A 15,414-nucleotide genomic window follows, 5' to 3' on the forward strand; every position below is an offset into this window, starting at 1 on the left:
CAAGAAACCAACCTCTTTCCAAGAAAGAAAGCTCCTCCACTTGCACTCTTTCTGTCATCAACATTCCCTACCCAATCTACATTAGTGAACACTTTTAAATCTAGATTTCCTCCAAGTTTATACCATAATCCATAATGTTAAGTTCCTTTCAAGTACTTCATGATCCTTTTGATTGCCATCATGTGATTTTCTTTTCATTTTGTTGAGAATCTTGCCACAATTCCTATTGCAAGGGCAATGTCTGGTCTTATATGCACTGCATACTGCAACTTTCCAATCATAGATCTATACAATGTCTGATCCACTTCCTTTGATTCATCATCTTTGGTAAGTTTCAATCCAATACACATAGAAGTCCCAACTGGTTTGTAGTCTTCCATACCAAACTTTTTAAGTATCTCCTTGATGTATTTAGAGTGACTAATGTAGATGCCATTCTTACTCTGTTGAATTTGAAGACCAACAAAGAATTTGATTTCACCAAACATTGACATTTCAAATTCCTTGTTCATTTGTTCTAAAAATTCTTTGCAAAGATCATCATTTCCTATGAACAAAGTCTCATCTACAAATATCTTTGCTAAAAAAATCTTATTATCTAGTCCTTCCTTTATGTACAAATTACTATTATCATTAGTTCTTTGAAAACCAATCTGAATAAGATAGTTATGAAATCTTTCATACCATGCTCTAGGGGCTTGTTTCAGACCATATAATGCTTTATGCAGTTTGCAGACCATTTCCTTCTTGTTTGGATCAACAAAACCTTTAGATTGTTCAATATAAACCTCTTCATCCAATATGCCATTGAGAAATGCTGACTTGACATCCATCTGATAAACTTTGAATCCTTTGTATGTAGCATATGCAAGTAAGGTTCAGACACCTTCCAATCTTGAAATAGGAGCAAAAGTCTCACCCTAGTCTACACCTTCTTCTTGAGAGTATCCTTTGCATACTATTCTAGCTTTGTTCCTTGACACCTTACCATCTTCATTTAGCTTGTTTCTAAATACCCACTTAGTTTCATTTACATTTTTGTCTTTAGGTCTAGGTACAAGAGTCCATGTTTTTTTTTTCTCTATTTTTTCTATCTATTCATTCATAGCTTCAATCCAACTTTCATTTTGTAATGCATCTTTGACATTTCTAGGTTCAAAATTAGCAAGTAAACAAGTGCCCTTCAACTTACTTCTTGTCATTGTTCTTTCTGATTTATCTCCAATGATATGATCTAGTGCATGATGCTTCCTGACATACTTGGCTAGCACATGCTCCTTACCTGTTGAATGACTTACATTGTTATCCTTCTATGTCTCAAATTTTGGTTTTGGATCTAGTTGCTCGGGCTTGGTAGTTGTTGATTCGGTAGCTTCTATTTGTAACTCGGGTTCTTGCAACTCAAAAGGCATTAGCTCAATTTGAACTTCTTGCAACTCGATTACTAAAGACTTTGCAGTTAAAGATTCCTGATTAATAGGTATATTTGGCATTGTATCAGGTTCAATGTAAACAAATCTCCTATAATCTTCAGGTTCCCTCTTGCTTTCTTCTTTAGTTCTTTTTGCAAACTCATCAACTTTCACATGTGCACTTCCTATGACTTTGTGAGTAGACAGATTCAAACACCTATATATACTTTACTTTTGTAAGAATATCCCAAAAATATTCCTTCATCACCCTTTACATCAAATTTACCTTTTTCTAGATTCTTTCAAAATGTAACATTTTCTTCCAAATACCTTTAGGTAACTTACATTGGGTTTGTAGCTATACCACAACTCATAGGGGGTCTTGAATGAGTCCTTTTTTATTGTTCTCTGTTCAAGGTATGAACTGTAGTGTTGATAGCTTCCTTGTAGTATTTGATAGCAATTTTTTTCTCAATAATTAAGGTTCTTGCATAGTCAATGATAGATCTGTTCCTTCTTTCAGTTATTTCATTTTGTTTAGGAGTTCCTAGTGCTAAAACCTATCTTTTTATTCCCCTTTCAATGCAAAAGTTATCGAATTCATGTGAAATAAATTCACCACCTCTATCAAACCTTAAAAATTTTATTCTTTTGCATGTTTCCTTTTCCACTCTGGCCAAATACCATTTGAACTTTTCAAATGCTTCTAATTTCTCTCTTAGGTACATAATAGTCATCATTCTTGAATAATCATCAACAAAAAAAATGAAGAATTTTTTACTAGTATAACTTTCAATGCCAATAGGTCAACACAAATCAATATGCATAATTTCTAAAATTTCTTCAGATTGATAGTTCTTGCTTTTAAAACTAATTTTTCCCATTTTTCCAATTTGACAATTCTTGCATAGACCAACCTTAGGTTTCTTTATGTTAGGAATGCCTCTTACTTTCTTGAATTTACTTATCTTTATCAATTTGTCAAAGTTTACATGACATAACCTCCTATGCCATAACCAACTTTCTTCAACTTGAGCAATAAAACATGAACATTCACCAAGTTCAAGATAAAACTAGTTAATTTTTTTTTGAGTTTCTGATCCAATCAGCTTTCCTTTGCCATCCAAAAATCTTTCTTTTTCATGCATAAATTCTACTTTGAATCCATTATTGACACTCAACAGATTGTTCTTTAGTCCTTCTACCCAATATGCATTATCACATACAAGTTCTTTGGTAAGTGAGATTCTTCCTTTTCCTCTTATACAACAAGGTTCATTGTTACCAAATCTTACACTACCACCATCATAGTCTTCAAAGTGTTCAAACTTAGTTTTATCACCATTCATGTGATGAGAACAACCACTGTCTATAATCCATGTATCATTTTTACTCACATGAGAAATGAGTGCCATTTCTTCATCATTATCAAATTCACCCTTTACAACTATGTAAACAATTTCATCTTCTTCTTCATCATTAGAATTATTAGAATCTTTAGCCATGAAACATGTTTTCTTACCTTTATCCTTGAATGATTTGAAGTCTTTCTTGCCATTGCACTTGTGACCTTTCTTCTCATCCTTGTTCTGCTTGTTTAGGCAGCCAGTAGCAATATGCCCAATTTCTTCACAAGAAAAACATATTAGAGGAACCTTATCTTTGTATTTTCCTTTGCCTCTTGAATATTTCCTTGCTAGCAGAGCTTCAACCACCTCAAGATCAATATTTGAACTCTGTTCTGATTCTTCATCACTATCTAATTAAGGATCCTTTAACTTTTTGCCTTTTTCTTTGAGTGAAAGCTTGGCTTCAAATGCTGATTCAATGTTTTTGGTAGCTAAAACTTAATTATCATAGTTGTCTAGCTCAAATTTAGTCAATCTTCCAACTATTGCCTCTAAATTTATCTTATGATTTTCTTCACATCTTCTTCCTTGAATTGCAAAGACTCTGATTGCATAAATAGGAAGTAGAGTTCTAAGAACTTTACTTATAACTGTCTCCTCCTTGATATCTCCTCCAGATGCTTTGATTGCACTAACAAATGCTTTAACTCTTTCAACATATTTTACAATGCTTTTATACTCTCTTATCCTCATTTGATCAAATTATCCTCTCAAACTTTCTGCTTTAGCTCTTCTCACATTATCATCTCCTCCATAGATTTCTTTCAGCTTGTTCCACATTTCAAAGGTAGTTTTGCAATCCTTGATGTCATCAAATTCTTCATAACTTAGAGCAGATGCTATATCTATCATCATGTTGTTGGGAGTCTTGTTTTCAACAATATCATTGATAGATAATGTACCAGAAGGTTTTGCATATTTTTCATCAAGATACTTCATAACTGTATCACCAATAGAAGCCAGATGAAGTCTCGCCAATCCCTTCCATGCTGAGAAGTTGTCCCTATTAAGTCTTGGAATTTCCCTCTTATAAGACATCCTTGCCTTTGGCTTAGATCCTTGAAATATTTTCCTACAAGCACCAAAAGCTCTGATACCAATTGTTGGAATTATAGATGGAGTAACTGAGGGGGGAGGGGGGGGGGGGGGGGTCAATTAGTTACCACAAAAATAAAATCACAGATCCCTTAAATGTCTTAAATACCTATTTACTGCTGATACTCGATAAACACTGTAAGAATGCTGTAACTTGGTAGATTAACTAGTTACTAATCATCTAGTATTCATAATTATTAATATGCATGCAAAAGTTAAATAAAATGAACATGAGAGACACCAGATTTAACATCAAAACCCAATATGGGAAAAACCACCAAGTAACTAGCTATCAATTTTTCACTCTTCCTAAGTGAGCCCTGTTAGGAGCCAACCCCGTTAAAGGTAACAATACACACTGTTAGGTGTGACCCTATTAGAGGATTTAATCACCCTGTTAGGAGTGGCCTTGCTAGAGGTCTTTAGAACAATTCAACTAAACTGTTACCTTGTTAGAGGATTTACAAAATGGCTGTTAAACCAATTCTGTTAAGAGATTTGAAATCATAGCTACAATGGTTAGAAAGTAACAATGAATTGACCTGAATAAGATGCAACTAAATTTGCTGATAACAGATCTCCATTTTGCACTATTAGATCCTTCTCGAACAAATATAGCTTTGCTGCTCCTCAATGATCTCTGATCATCCTTCAAAATTTGTTCATAGTCCTTCTCATTCACATCCATCACACACTTAGAATTCGTAGCTTGACCTTATATATATACCATTCAGATTATCAAGTCGGTTCATTCACAAGTTACATTTACCAATAAACCATATATCAGTCGACAAAAAATATTACATTAAACAAATAAACTTTATTTCACAAAATAATGGAATTGTTCACTGGCTGACCCTGCTCGGTAAATACTGCTTTCAAATATAATTTCATCAGTTAACCATCTTAACTTAGTTAACACTACAAAAGCTGCAAAAAATCCTTTGGCTATCGAGTTAACTTGGTAAGAACTAGATTTCCTTCACTATCCATGAAAGCTCAATTAGAACTATTTCCTACATTATTTTCTCTTGATGACCGTGTGAGCTCAGTAACAATTGAATTTCCTTTGCTAAACCTTGAAAGCTCGGTAGCAACTATTTCCTGCATTAGTTTCTCTTGAAGACCGAGTGAGCTCGGTAACAACTAAATTTCTTTTATTAAACCTTGAAATCTCGGTAGCAACTACCTATGCAAGGTAAAGCCTAAGAATGCTTGGTAGACACTGTAAACCTTCTTTGCTAACCTTTTGAACTCATTAACCTTTTTCTTTTGCCTTGCTGACCATCTGAGCTCAATAGACTTTGACTAATAACTGATATAACATTTGTGTAACATCAAAGACAACACACAATTGAACAATTGTATCCAACAGTTTTTATATTAAGAAAATTGAAAGCACATCTTGGGTTTGGGAAATGAAAATTTTGGATGACCATGTTACATTTAATGAGATTGATGATCACATAGCATGGATTACAAGTGAAAGCAATCCTAATTTTCAATATGAGGTGTATTTCTCCTCATTTGGTCTATCTATGTGCTCTTGCAATTTTTCAATACAAGGATACATGTGCAAGCATGGAATGAAGGTGAACTTGCTAACGAAGAAACAAAGACAAACTATATCTAACAACTTAGATGTAGACCTTGATAATATTGTTAGTAAATTTGGTTCTATAGAAGAAGGATCCCCCAATAATGTCTCTAGCTATTTGATATTTAACAAACATTAACTTTTTGTTTTGATGATCTACCATTATTTACAAATTGTGTCTTATTTTGGAATATGTTGCAATGTCAATGTAAGTAACTAATACATTTGATGGGTTTATTGATAATAGAAATTACCAAGTCTTGGAGGATTGTTCTATGCATTCACAAGTAAATTCTTAATCACATCTCTACTACATGGATTCTTGTTAATTTTATTATATAATTCTACAATATGTTTTATTTTTTGTAGACTATTGAAAATAGAGATAAATACATAGGGAAAGACATGAGGTCACATATAACTCAAGAGTTGGACAAGTTACATGGAATGTCAACTCATACACCTGATTTGGGAACACTTACTTTGATTAATAAGCATTTAAATGACTTGTCAAATAAGATCGAGAGTAGACATGTCTCATCTCAACTTGGATTAGACCATCCAAGTACAAATCCATTTCACCCTATACAAGATGGGTTTGGTCACATTGTTTATCAAAAAAGAGATTTGATTGAGTGCATGAACATGAGGAGAAGGCCAAGTATCTCTAATAGAACACCTAATTTTCCACCAATGTCAAAAAATTGCAAGCATCAAAATTGGTTTGATGATCTTGATAGGGAAAATGAATGATAAAAGGATCAAATTGAGTACAATGGACATAATTTTTGTATGGTTTAACATTTTTGAAACTATCCAAGAATCTATTATAAGAACATGATATTTTATTGATAAAATAATGAAAGATCTTTATGACTTTCAAAGTATTTTTTTAATAGGCTACCATGGTTCTGCATTTGATTGCATATCACTAATATTTGGTGTATACTCCATTGTTCTATGTACTCTAAAATTTTGAGATCTTTTCCCTTTCCAATTATCTATTTTGTAAGAAGACTATCAAGAGTCTTCTATAGTTCTACTATTATAATTTTTTGGTGAATAATTCATTCAAATAGTTTTATGTTCTATGTGTTCTTTGTTTTAATTTACCACCAGAGAAAATATTGTTCGTCTTCCTTTTCTATGTGAAGGGAATTTGAAAATAAATGAGCATTATATATATATATATATATAGATAGATAGTTTAAGAGAAGACTACTATAGAAGTACAAATTTATGTTTCTTTCTCATCATATGGTGACACTATCTCTACATTTTGTGGATGCCATGGTTATATTATTTTTTATAATAAAATTGACAACATTGATATTTCCTAAAGTCAGAATATGTTTATAAAAAATAGAGATAATATTAAAAAGCATATCCAAATACTAATTTACATAACATAGAGGCATGCTTCAAATATGCATTTATTATAATAATTTTGTTGTGGAATTGCAATACATAGAGCACCCCATAGCATAGAACTAAAAAAATATATAGAAAAGATTTCAAAAAGAGATGTCTGATTGAAATAGAAAAGACTTCAGTGGAAAAGATTAGTGATATCATAAGAGGGTAAGATCTTTACAAAATAAATAAAATTACATCTACATTTCTTAGAGTTAGAGCCACATCATTAATTAGACCCTAATGGGATGAAGCTTATACATTAGGTATCAAAGACTTGAAATGAAATGAAAACATGCCTCATTACATGATGATGAATTATGTGTCAAATCCCAAAAAAGAGCCCAAAAGCCCCTTGATATTGAATGCTCTATTAATCCATTTTATGTAGTTTTGGATAGTAATATAATTTTATTCATATTTTCTCAGGAAATCAAGGCTCCATTTTACATGCAGTAAAACAACCATTAGAAAAAAATATAGTCTCATATTTTTTTCTAGAGATACAGGGGATAAATGCCATCAACCAATAAGGATCAGTTAGGTTATATTTTGTTGTAAAAATTGACAATTTGTTTTTTTTCTGCTATTTTCTATCAAATGTAATAGCTATCTTGTAAAAGGACTATTTAGTCCTCTACAACTATGATTTTGCAATTCATGAACAAAAATTTATGGGATATAATGAATGCCATTGAAGTAGTCCTTACAAATGCTAAAATAAAAAATGATTGGATGAAATGTCATAAAGTGAGTTGATCTTGTCATAATGTATAAGAAAGATTTTTCATAAGGCATGTTAATGGTGAGCAATGACAGTTATCTTGTAGGAACCTTATAAGTTTGATTTCATAGAGGATTACCAAATTCTACTTTTTGAGTGTTTTCATATAATAATGCATATCAAGTCATAAATATGCCAGAAAGGTTTATAGATAGTTTTAAGTATAGCCTTTCTATGTTTCACAACCTTGAAGAATTTGTAAAAAGTAATAGGTTAGATTTAATTGTCTCAGGATAGCTAAGTTGTGCCTGTAGAGAATTGCTAATTTCTTTGTAGGATTCAAGATTTCCTTTAGAGATCATTTTATATTTCCTTTAGCATTTCAGTCAAATTTTAAAGTTGGTACATTTACAAATCCATTGATTTATGGACTTATCTTATGGATTTCAATATTTGATTTCAAATCCCATCACTCCAACTATGTCACTAATAAGTCTATTTCTTTTGTTGGACCTATATAGGGTTTATTGATTAAGATTATAGAATTTATATAAGTAATAATTTTTTATTCAATACTTATTATTACTTTACTTTGCTTTTGTGCTCTATTATTCATTTTGTTTTACATTTCTCTATTCTTTTTTCTTTGATTGATTTGTTCTACTATTAGAGATTGGCATTACCTTATTAGAATAGATTGAATGCAATGCAACTTATTATTCACATTGTATATATGAATGCAATGTAGCTACTCTCTAGTTATTAACACTTTCCTTTATTTTGTTGTTTTGAAATCATTTTCATTATTTAAAATGAGTCTAGTGGATTTTCTTTGAATCGTGCCACTCTATGGATGACTATTGATATTATAGAGCACTTCTTAATCCACTATCATTTTATATCATGAGAAGCTTCATGTATTGTCACTATATTTTTCTTAGAGTATTATTTTATTCTCAACCTTATCTATAAACCCACCAAACCTTGAGAACATTCAAGGCCATTTTTAGACAACTGATTTTGCATTGTTGTCCAACTTCCTTCTAGTAGTGGCCTTGTTCCTTTAGCTTGATTGCACCATTCTGAGAACTACTACATGCATCCTTTAACTGTGACAACACATTGGGTCATTGTTTCAAGTATATCTTTAGAGCCTTTGACTTTATTTTTTCATCACATTCAGGTCCCTTACAACATGAATGTCTCTATCCAAGTTGTTCTTGTCCTTTTTCTATTGACTCTCCACAACATTTCAATAATCCCTTAACATGAATTTCCAAAAAATTACAGATCCTCATGATAGTATAGTTGATTAGTCATCATAGATCACTTTTAGAACACCATGGGATCACTAAAATTTATGATGGTCAATGGAATGTATTTTTATCATCTCATAGTGGCATTATCTCTGCAATTTGTGGACAACACAACTATATTGTATTTATCACAGCATTGACAACATTGGGTTTACCTTTCCATCAGAAGCTTTCACTATTCTAGATCATCTTTTGTACTCATAGTGTCTTGAAGAAACCCAAAACATAATTTGTTCATTGAATGTTGCCATAAAATTTGATTTCTATATCAAATTTTCAAATGCTCTTTCTCTTCTACTTAAAACATGAAGGTGGAGATCAACATAGTTATTGATACAAGGCACTTAAATATCACATAAGTATGAGGGTAGTTTGTGACACACTCTCTTGGACCAAGGACATCATTAGGTGACTATAGAGGACCACATGGATGCTATCTCATGAAACATCAGTATTCATATCTAATTTTTATTTTTCTAAAATGTTTTTAGGAAGACATTGGTAGTTACACCATTAGATTGTGTTTTCTACTCGCTTGGCTCTAGTTTATTTTACAACTTTTTTAGAGTAGTAAATAGTGCTAAATAAAAATGAATAGCCCAAGTTTTTCACTAAGAGAAATTGGAAAAATATAAAAGTTTATTTGAAATCTTCCAATGTTACATTTCATTTATCAAGAACAAATTCTAAAAAAATAATTTACCAGGTTAAAAGGCTATTAAAACTTGAAAATCCAAGCATACAACTAAATATGAAATCCTTTTATTTTCAAGATGATTTTTATTGAATCTTATCCTTCAATGAGCATATAATAGTTTTTATGCATTACAACATCACTCCATGAAGCAGATTGTTGGTAGGGTAAAAGTTTATGGATGGCCAAAGCATACCTATTTTAGAATGCTACTAGCAATCATTCAAATAGATGTTTACCTATAATGTCCAATAAATCTCACATTTGGGATGACCTAGAATTTCCATTTTCCATTTTAATTCTAATATAAAGATATAGTGCTAATCCTTCCATATTTACAATGGAAGACATGTAACATAAAATTAACAAAAAAATATTTGATCAAATGAAGCACAATCAACTTCAAGTCAAAGATGTGCTTTTTTGAGGAACATATATCAAAGTGAATTCTAGATAAGATTAATAAACATGGTTATGATGAAAATAAAAAATAAATTAAGTCTTCATGAAGTATGAACTATATATAACTGGTTTCATGATGCTTCGTAATTGGATGAAATGCACAAAATCAATTTGTCAAACAACATTTAGAAAATTTCAAGCATATACATTTGACAAGTGTAGACTCAACAATCTTTGGTGTCACTTTCCCAAACACATCCAATATGGGAGCCTCCAAGTCACATATACGCATTCCCCATAGTATGTAGGAACATTTTTGTCAGATGATGTAGTTGAAGTTGCTATCACTTTGGACAAGCAAACAAAGCACATTAATTGTTTTATATATGACATTTTTAAGATAATCAATATTTGTTGATGGTTGTGTAGCACAAATCCTCAAGTTAACGTGTAGTGTACATGGTCCCATTTTTCCACTCTGGCCATGGATAGTGTCAATCTCTATAGGTCTTGGATTATACTTGTTGCATGCATAGAAATAGTATCTCTAGAACAAGTCATGTAGCTTGAAATGCCCTTTTAGACATACTTGCAAAATGTGAGCTGATGGGCAATACACTTGTAGTGTTTGATAGAAATTTTCAAACAAATGTGGTTTGTTGGAGTGTCTTGGTGGCTAGTGAGAATTCACAAAACAATGTGTTGAAAATAATTTTGAAGCTTTAAGTAAATGCAACCAGTAGTTGCATGTAAAAATTGGAAGTGTAAACAATGCATGTAAGCTACTTGACATAATGCGTCAAAGAAATGTATTAATGCCTAATGTGGAATCATCAACAATAGAACCATGTACTATTTTACACAAAGCCTCAAAGGGATGATATCTCACAACAAGTGATGCTTGTGAGAGTAGAAAAAAAATATTTGTTGAAGAAAAGAGATGGCATTGTTCTAAAGGCAATCGTGACTCCCTCTTGTATGAAATTGCATTGACCCACTAGGAAAAGGACTCTGTGCAATGCTGCAACCATTGATGGAATACACTTGGAACTAATTAAAAAATCATAATAGTTAAAGTAGTAGAGAAAAATATAAAAATAATGGATAGAATTTTCCAAGGTGACTGCCCTTTATCTTTTCGTAACTACTCTTTAATGAGATTAAACTTCCATTTTCATGAGCGTATCTTTGACTATCTACTGCTCCATGATAGTGTGTTAGATTTTGATGTTCTTTGTGACCTTCATTGTTTCTATTAAAGTGTTATTTTTCTATCCTCCATATAATAATTATCTCCTTGATAAAAATCCTTTAGTCCTCTTTTATGACAACCTCCTTTAATGATGATGCTATTGCTCCTCTCTATTCATTTCTTGGACTATGTTTTCACTCACTATCATAGACATTATGAAATTCATTGATTAAATTTCTTCTTTTCATTGCATAATGATATCCATAATGCTCATAAAATTGTAAGGTCACAAAGAAAATTGAAAGGGCATGCAATCCTTTTTTGCAAATTTCTAAAGAGGCTGAACTCTATTTTATTTGAAAATTAGTTAAAATGAGCCTTAATAAAACCTCTATAGGGCAAGATCAATTGTACAGTTACTGACCACTCCATTTTTGTTTAAGGAACAATATCTTTCTGGGAAGACCCAAAATATAAACCCATATGGGTTACCAAACTAGATTGAATGTTGTGTGTGTGTGTCTACTATTCATTTCCCCCCCTCTATTATCATCTTATTTGGTGATTAACTTTTGATTAATATTTATAAAAGCTAATTTAATTAAGAGTCGTATATTTTAGCTCATTCCATATTTGTGATGGAAAATCTTTTTCTAATTTTTTAAATTTGTTTAATTGTGGTTTCCAACATTATTAGAAGAGAAATTAAAGTAGGGCATTTGAGAGCATTTCTATTTGAAGATTGTAAAAGAAAGCATTTTTTTGAAGAGAAATCAAGTTTGCAATCAGGCATCTCATTAGAAGAGGCGATGTACACACACTAATGATATCATTTATGAAAAAACCAGGGGGGCATATGCACTAAGTTGTGGTGCCAAAAAGGTGCCAACTTTTTTTTTTCTGTATTTTCAATAGTGCGTATGTGCTATTAGCAAAATAAAAATTTTATATATGGTGGGCTACACACCTGTAGCCCATAATTTCCATCAATGTTTTTTCCCTTTTCCTACAGAGCAGCGCGTATGCGGGTTGGAGTTTCAACATTTTTGCACCATCCATTGCCAATATGCCTCCTCGCCAAAAAAATATGAGATCACAAGTGCACCCACGCCAATGCCATATGTGATCTAAACTTAACTTTGCATTGTTTGATATGTTTTTCATACTGTTTTGTAGGGTTTTTACAATTTTCATTTAGATTTGTTTATTTATTTATATTTCAATTGATTTTTTTATCAAGAAATGTCCATAATCAACCAACAAATCCACAAGAACCTCAAAACCAAAACCCTCCTCAAGAAGAAAAAAAAATTCCACAGCCTGAACCAATTGCAAGACCTCCACCAGGAACACAAGAAAATATAATAAATGAAATAGAGAGAGGCAAAACTGAATTAGAAGGTCTCATTGCTCAATTGAAAGAATCTGGACAAACCAATCCAATGAGGGCTCAATTGGCATCATTCCTCAAATCCATTAAGACCCAAATAGCCTCAGTTAGTGGTCAGTTAGATATTTGGAGGGTTAAGAGGGAATAACAAAAAAGATTTTATGCAAATAATTGTCATATGAAGATGTTAAAAAGAAAGAAATACTGAAAGGTAGTACATGTGCATTATTTAGAAAACTTGGTGAGAAAAATACTTTTAGAGAGGGTACTAAATGATTCCCCATTTATTGGTGCATACACGATGCTATTAGAAATAATTTTTGGGATAGATGGTAGATGGTTTTTGATGCCCCTCCTTGCAACAATCACAAGGTCCCCATATATTTTTTGAAGAAATTATATTGTGAGTTTATCCTTGGGGAGATCTCCAATTATTTTGATATATTAGACTCTCAGGGTAGAGGTGGGTGGTCATCTTTTGAGAGGCCGAGAGCATGTTGTGACCCTAATGTAGTTAGGGCACCTGTGGTCAAGCCACAACGTAAGCATGTGACTATTCCTTCACTTGTGAAGGAACATGTAGAGGCCATCACTCTAGGGACCATTAATGCTTTGACGTAGACCCTCATCCATTCCATGAGCCCATTAGTTGAGGGGGAACCTTCTGTGCATCGTGGTCACATGTGCACTTCATGCAGATCCCTATGCACATTTGGCACTCGTACTAGAGATGATGAGGATGATGGGCTCATCACTAATCAGTTCCTGAATGACACATTTGGCATTGACACACAAGTAAATTACAATTATAATTTACTAATCTAATGACATTTAATATGTATAGTGAATGATTAATTAATTAGCATCAATTGATATTGTTCAAAATTTAGGGTCAGAGTGTTGCTGGGCCTAGCAGCGATCCTCCAGGCACATTTTTTGTCCCCTCCACAACTCTAGAGGTATGTATTGATTTAATCATTTGAATTAATACACACACACACACACACACACACACACACACACACACACACACACACACACACACACACACACACACACACACACACACACACACACACACACACACACACACACATATTACGTAATCATATTAAGGATTGACAAAAAAAATTATGCATGTGCATCAGTTCTCCATAGGACCCTCAACCTTTACTACAGACTAAGAGCATAGACATCATACGAGCTTCATATAGGTACAGTTGTTTCATGTTAATTTAATTCATTTGATTATATTTATTTCATGTTTCATGTTACATGTAACGTGTATTGTATGACATATAGCTCATGACGTCGGATACACCTCCTCATCTCTGACAGTCTATTGATTGTAGAGTGGCCACAACTATGGCTAGCTCACAGCCATTGACTGAGGTATGAAAGAATTTTATTCATTTTATTTGTTTATAATAGTTAGTCTCAAAATTTATAATGTTATTTATAAGTGATTATATTTATTGAATTTTTATAGGGTTTGATCACACCTAATCGTCCACGAGCCTCCGAGCTGGACTTACAGAGTGACTATTTGATGGCAGTAAGAAAATAATTGATTTTGTGTTTACATATATTTTATTTCAATGTATAATAAATATTGATTCATATCTACTTTTTTTGTATCAGCTCAAGTTGGAGAAGAGCCTCAGCAAGAGGACGAGCAAGCGTGTCAGGAGGACCCCGTCATCTCCACCATCTCCCTACACATGATGGCAAAAGATGTCGAGAGATTTCTTTCCTTCCCCTCATGGGAAGGAAAAGATATAGTTGATATAGACATGTATATATATAAGCATCAGTGACATCATTGGAGAGATTTGTTTCCTTCCCCTATCCTCTACATCAGGTTGGAAGACTTTTTTTCTATGAGATGACTACTCTTGGCAATAAGCTACCAAATATTGAAACTACACTCAAATCCAATATTTATAAGGATAATGAAGAACTTTTGAAATATAGTAGCTATGCTAAGTGTACGAATTTTCTCAAGGAAAAAAATAAAAATGACAACATCTAGTAGCTCAATCGATAACACAAATTTTCCAATTGTTGGCCAACACTGGTGTAGGAGCACCAAGGTCACAAGCATGAGGCAAGATGAGTAATCCTTAGGTGGATTGGAAGAAAAATGGCCTTCTAAGGTCATTAAAACTTGTAATGAGTTTAATCATGGACATGTGATCTTGTTTTGATCATAGATTGATCATATTATAATCAAAGCATTAATGTAAGCCTTAATGGCATTATTGAGCCTACAAGGTACTTAGGGGTCACTAGGAATGGATTTGGATTGATCCTAGGTTAGGGGTGGATGGGAAAGACCTATAAAGGTATTTCATAATTTAATAAGGCTATCAAAGCCTCTAAAAGATGTAAAAGGCACTAAAAGTGCAATATTTTGTAAAGCCAAGCCAAAATGGACTTAATTGAGTCATGTAAGGGCTCTGAACGGAGGTTTCATTTGGTTTTGAGAGTCTAAATGAGTTTAAAACCTCATTCCCATGTGTGGGAGACAAGTTTGGATTGTCAAAATTGATTGATAATGTAAGTGTTTTGAAGTTTGAGCAATGAATGTATAGTTTTCCCTAAAATTTGAGTGCATAAAAAGGGGTATGTGATTGCTCCAAAGGTGGATTTAGTGTTTTCTACAAAAAAGAGTTGCATTTTATGTTGTAAGTCATCTAATATAACCAAATTGAAGGTGTTTCAACCATTTTGGGATTCTAGAGACGTTGCAAAGTAAGATTTCTACAAA

Source organism: Cupressus sempervirens, chromosome 7, assembly GCF_028749045.1.
Source record: "Cupressus sempervirens isolate cs-2001-9-10 chromosome 7, ASM2874904v1, whole genome shotgun sequence".
Taxonomy (NCBI): domain Eukaryota; kingdom Viridiplantae; phylum Streptophyta; class Pinopsida; order Cupressales; family Cupressaceae; genus Cupressus; species Cupressus sempervirens.